The sequence below is a fragment of the Oncorhynchus nerka genome, linkage group LG11, assembly GCF_034236695.1.
Source record: "Oncorhynchus nerka isolate Pitt River linkage group LG11, Oner_Uvic_2.0, whole genome shotgun sequence".
NCBI lineage: Eukaryota > Metazoa > Chordata > Actinopteri > Salmoniformes > Salmonidae > Oncorhynchus > Oncorhynchus nerka.
Genome location: NC_088406.1, coordinates 49,927,128 through 49,933,032, shown reverse-complemented (window position 1 = coordinate 49,933,032; position 5,905 = coordinate 49,927,128). Strand labels below are relative to the sequence as shown.

Here is a 5,905-nt window from a genome sequence, read left to right as displayed (position 1 = left end):
ACATACAAGTGCCCAGCCGTCCTACGGTAGGTGAACCTCTTCAATCTTTCTTTGCTGGAACACACATAGCAGAAGGGCAGGACATTAACAATAGAATTCACAGAATATTCTCTTGTTAAAAAATAGTGACCGTTACAATGCCATTTATATATTCCTCCCTTCGGGTGTAGTAGATAGATGTAACATATACCAAAATCACATAATTGACTGAATGTGAATGAAAGCCTAAATTACTCGTACTATTACGTCTAGTAATATGTACAACTGATTCATTAGAACTATGTACATTGTGGGCCATCATTCATCCTTCATGAATAATCTCGCATTCTTCCAGTACCCAAGAAAGTGTTCAGGCAGAAATGATTAAGAGCTGCCACAACTGGTGTTGACCTGGAAAAACTTGGCCCAAACCGAGTGAGATGGATGGCATTCATTAACGGCCTACGCTCCTTATAGGAGTGCTTCAGTAGAGTAAGTCATCCAGACCCCTTACTCTATGTCTCAAAATGCAAACCAGCAGATGTCACTTAAATACTGCTTCATAACTGCTTTCCCCGAGAGCAACTTGCTCAATGGGTCACTGTGGTATCAACAACACCATATTTTCATTTCTTGACCAATGACGGATGGATGTGGACTGCCTCTCATTCAAGATGTAGCCTGTATCTCATCTTTGTATTCCATTGTCTGATATCAGGACACTCACCCGGGGCTTTCCACACTGGCGGATTTTGTTGCCTAGGGGATGAGAGAGAAAGACAATCAGCGAGTACTGATGATACAGTCTATTACAGCACTCCCCATTCCCCTAATAGACAGCAAGGCAATAGAGAACACTATCATTAAATTGGTTTAAAATGGGGTTGTTAGATGTCAGTCAGGTTGGAGAGTGCACACGCGCACACACACACACGCACACACACGCACACACACAGTCTGGTCTGGGGACTCACTGGCAAGCAGGAGAACAGACAGGATCATGATGACAGCAACAAAGGTCAGACCTCCAATACGAAGAGTCTGGTAGTCTACAACACAGAGGACACACCCATCATAAGTTCATAAGTTCAACATCTCAATCTGTCTGTCTCTCTCTCTCTTTCTCTCTCTGTCTCTGTTCTTGTCACTGGCTGTCTCTCGCTCTCTCAATTTCAATTCAATTTAAGAGCTTTATTGGCATGGGAAACTTGTTTACATTGCCAAAGCAAGTGAAATAGATAAGAAACAAAACAGTTTTACAATAAACATTACCCTCACAAAAAGTTCCAAAAAAAGGTCATATTATGAGCAACTAGTTAAAGTACAAAAGGGAAAATAAATAAAATATATATGGTTTGTATTTACAATGGTGTTTGTTCTTCACAAAATGCACTTTTCTTGTGGCAACAGCTCGCTCTCCCTCTCTCTCGCTCTCGAGCTCACTCACTCTCTCCTTGCCATTAGGCGTTATCAAATTACCAAATGACTGTCTGTCAGATAATCCTTTCCTGCAGTACCATTTTGTTGTCTCTTACCATACACAAATTCTGCATCAGGGTCGTACTCGTGAGCTGAGGAGAGAGTAGAGAACACTAGGTAAGTTCCAAGAGGATATACACACTCTACAGGCCGACACACACATAGGGGTGACAGAAATAGAGTAGACAAAGAAACACACTGTTGTCCCATGAGAGGGGTAGACTCATAAAGAAGTGGTCCCCTCTGATCCTCTACCTACATGGATCTGGGTAAGCGTCAATGGCTGCCTACGCAGGAGGCTCCTGTCTATGTTTATGGTTGTGGATTTCCTGTGCGCCCGATTTCAAATGCCGTATGAAGTTTAATGATCCCCATGCAATGTACATACACAAACATACACCATATTGTCTAATATACAGTACCATGGTTTTCAGCCAATCAGCATCCAGGGCTCGAATGTCCCGGTTTCTAATAATACATGACTGGCTCAAAAGTAAACCTGACCCACAGGAAGTCAATGTAAATCTCCCAGAGCAGGTCATGCCAATATGTTTCGATGATCCATGGTACCTGGTTTGTTTGACCGCTCCATAGATAAGGAGCAGGCTAACATGTTGTGTCTCGCTCAGTCAACGGGAAGTAGTGGCGACTGAGAGTGGTTTGCTTGACTACGTGAAGGTGCTTTGGGATTTGTACTGTATGTCTCGCAGTGCACCGCGAAGCTAGCTAGCTCTTGTCGGTCTCTATAGCTGTAAGCATAGCAAATCAATGTTTACTATGTAGCTAGAGCAACGAGCTAGAACAACGAGCTAGCACATGGTTCCCTGTGGCTTTCTGCCCATTACCTGACTGGCTAATGATGTACATGAAACATGATCAGGCCACAGGTTGTGCCTCTTGCCTGATAAACCCATAGTATAAGAGAACTGGGACTAGAGGGGACACCTATGGGCATGATCTCCATTTTTTATATATCATAAATTAAATGTATTATGGTCAATCACCATGAACTAGAATACAACATAGTGAGTCAACATTAAACATCTGTGCAAAAAAAACAAGCTATTTGTGTCTATGAGCGGTAGCAGTGTAAAACGTACCCCCAGCGGCGGACATGATGGCCGGTCTGTGTGAGTCTGTTCGGATGAAGGAAATGAGTAAGTGATATACAAAAGCTGCATCCGTGTCTACAATAACATTTGTTGGATCCCTAGTCATTCATTGTAGTGTGGCATGCTTTTTGGTTTGACACCGGCGTTGCTGACAGGGCAAAAGTGGTGAAAATGTAACATATTTTAGCTTGTTTAGTTAGCAAATAATTTATCTCAGTAGCACTACCAATGAAAACAGGCATTCTGTTAGTTCTGAAAGCCATTGTCTCGCGTGGTTATGGATTCCGACAGATTACATTTCAATAATCTGTTTTTAATCAATCTGAGGAATGGTTTTTAATGTTTTTATCCAGTTTTTATGAAAGTCCGTCGACAGGCTAAGGAACATTAGATGTCCAAACAAATTGCTTTAGCTGGTTCTTAATCTTCATGTATCTGACTAATTCCTAGAGACGGTAGTAGAGATATTGATTTACACACGCACACACACACACACACACACACACACACACACACACACACACACACAATCAGTACTCTGTTCTGTTCTTTTTATCTAAATCTCTATGCCTTTAATCATTACTTGCATGGATTGTGAGATTAAAACGTCCCTGAGTCAATTTTGTTCGGCTAGTCTCACGTGTGTGTAAGTACGAGCTGTGAAAGTTGTGAGAGTGTATTTGCGTGTGTGTAGACATACAGTACCAGTCAAAAGGTTTGGACACACCCACTCATTCAAGGTTTTTATTTTTATTTGTACTATTTTCTACATTATAGAATAATAGTGAAGACATTAAAACGATGAAATAACACAAATGGAATCATGTAGTAACCTGCTTTTCCTTCACTCTGCAGTCCAACTCATCCCAAACCATCTCAATTGGATTGAGGTCTGCTGATTGCGGAGGCCAGGTCATATAGCCCTTACACAGCCTGGAGGTGTGTTTTGGGTCATTGTCCTGTTTAAAAACAAACGATAGTCCCACTAAGCGCAAACCAGATGGGATGGCGTCTCGCTGCAGAATGCTGTGGTGGCCATGCTGGTTCAGCGTGCCTTGAATTCTAAATAAATCACGGACAGTGTCATCATCAAAGCACCCCCACAACATCATACCTCCTTCTCCTTGCTTCACGCTTCACCTACTCTGCGTCCAAAAATCTCACATTTGGACTCGTCAAACCAAAGGACAGATTTCCACCGGTCAAATGTTCATTGCTCATGTTTGTTGGCTCAAGCAAGTCTCTTCTGCTTTTTGATGTCCTTTGGGGCGGCAGGGTAGCCTAGTGGTAAGAGCATTGGACTAGTAACCGGAAGGTTGCAAGTTCAGCCCCCCCGAGCTGACAAGGTACAAATCTGTCGTTCTGCCCTTGAACAGGCAGGTAACCCACTGTTCCTAGGCCGTCATTGAAAATAAGAATTTGTTCTTAAACTGACTTGCCTAGTTAAATAAAGGTAAAATAAATAAATAAATAGTAGTGGTTTCTTTGTGGCAATTTGACCCTGAAGGCCTGATTCACGCAGTCTCCTCTGAACAGTTGATGTTGAGATGTCTGTTACTTGAACTCTGTGAAGCATATTTGGGTTGCCATCTGAGGTGCAGTTAACTCTAATGAGCAGAGGTAGCTCTGGGTCTTCCTTTCCTGTCGCGGTCCTCATGAGGGACAGTTTCATCATAGCGCTTTATGGTTTTTGAAGCACTTGAAGAAATTTTCAAAGTTCTTGACATTTTATGGATTGACTGACCTTCGTGTCTTAAAATAATGATGTATTGTCATTTCTCTTTGCTTATTTGAGCTGTTTTTTACATAATATGGACCTGGTCTTTTACCAAATAGGCTATCTTCTGTATACCACCCCTACCTTATCACAACTGATTGGCTCAAACACATTAACACAGATTAACTTTTAACAAGGCACACCTGTTAACTGAAATGCATTCCAGGTGACTACCTCATGAAGTTGGTTGAGAGAATTGGTTTAACACTTTTTTGGTTACTACATGATTCCATATGTGTTATTTCATCATTTTGATGTCTTCACTATTATTCAACAATGTAGAAAATAGTACAAAAATAAATAAAAACCCTGGAATGAGTTGGTGTATCCAAACATTGACTGGCACTGTATGTGTTCCAGTATTCTGTGTGTGATTTTTCAATGCATGGGTGACATACTTTAGCACATAGAAAAGTTATTTATTGCCTAAATGTCAGCTTAATTCATGAAACTCGACACCCACCTACAACCACCCTCTAAATATGAGACAAGAATGCTTCTGCTTTAACTCCAAGTAAAATGTACTCGATATGGAATTATTATAATTTTCGTTCAAGGGCTCGTAAGCAAGCATTTCACGGTCAAGTTCACACCCGCTGTAATTCGGTGCATGTGACAAGTCAAATTATACGTGATTTGTAGAACACCCTGAGAAAGTCAACATCAATAAAGGCTTATTGCTCATTCGATAATATTATTCAATGTAATTATAGACCAGAAGAGTTTTCCCTTTCACTGATCAATATGTATAGAAGAGTAACACACCATGTTATTGCTATTATAAAGATTGGGGATCAAAATCTGATGCTTTATGAAAAGCTGGTCCTTTCCTCAACTACACCGTGTTTCCCAAACTATACATGATTTGCTGGCTGCGGTTGCTTATGAGTTGCTTGAGTTAAGTAAGCAATAATTCAACAACGTTCACCCGGCGAGTGCCCCTATCACGTATTTGAAGTACCAACTGTCGATCAATCTCTAGTCATAGGTTCGGTAGAACCAGGTTGGACTCACCTGTGGTGCTGGAGGGCTCCTCTGGCTGTGTGAGATCCTCTCAGGTGTGTCTCTCCGTCTGTCTCTGCAGTCAGCTGCACTCCAGTCACCTCCTGCCCCGTCAACCCCATTCCCTCCCCCATAAATTCAGCCTGCCCGGCTTGCCCTGCCCCCAGTCAGCCAGTCATTTACATGTTTACAGGCCTATAAAACTTGGCCTTCAGACCCGATAAATAGTGTGAGATGGTAACCTTTGGAATCATTTGAGGCGCAGTGTTCACATTACTGTGACTAACCTAGAAGGAAAGGCATGCCATTTTGTACCTTACCTTTGAAGTAGCACTCACACAACCTTGAGTGACTGAGTTCGGGAATTGGCAGGTTCATTGCATTGCCATTGTGTTGTAGTTCTTGGTCGTGTGACTTTGTAGCCTACCACAATTATGACCAGAATCACAGGTGAGCAGTGGTTGGTGGCTATCTTTCTTCATATAAGTCAACCAAACAAGTAAACCACAACATAACATTACAATTAAAACTGCATAAATGAACAAATAAGTGAAGG

General features: G+C 41.7%; 1 long non-coding RNA gene across 1 annotated transcript; it reads right to left on the bottom strand.

The window, feature by feature from the left end:
* Positions 1-978: 978 nt before the first annotated feature.
* LOC115137505 (uncharacterized) lies at positions 979-5,451 on the bottom strand. Its single transcript, XR_010465095.1, has 3 exons — positions 5,362-5,451; positions 1,515-1,550; positions 979-1,028 (listed from the first exon to the last, which is right to left on the bottom strand). It is a non-coding gene; the product is annotated as an uncharacterized LOC115137505 (long non-coding RNA).
* Between the last annotated feature and the right edge of the window lie 454 nt (positions 5,452-5,905).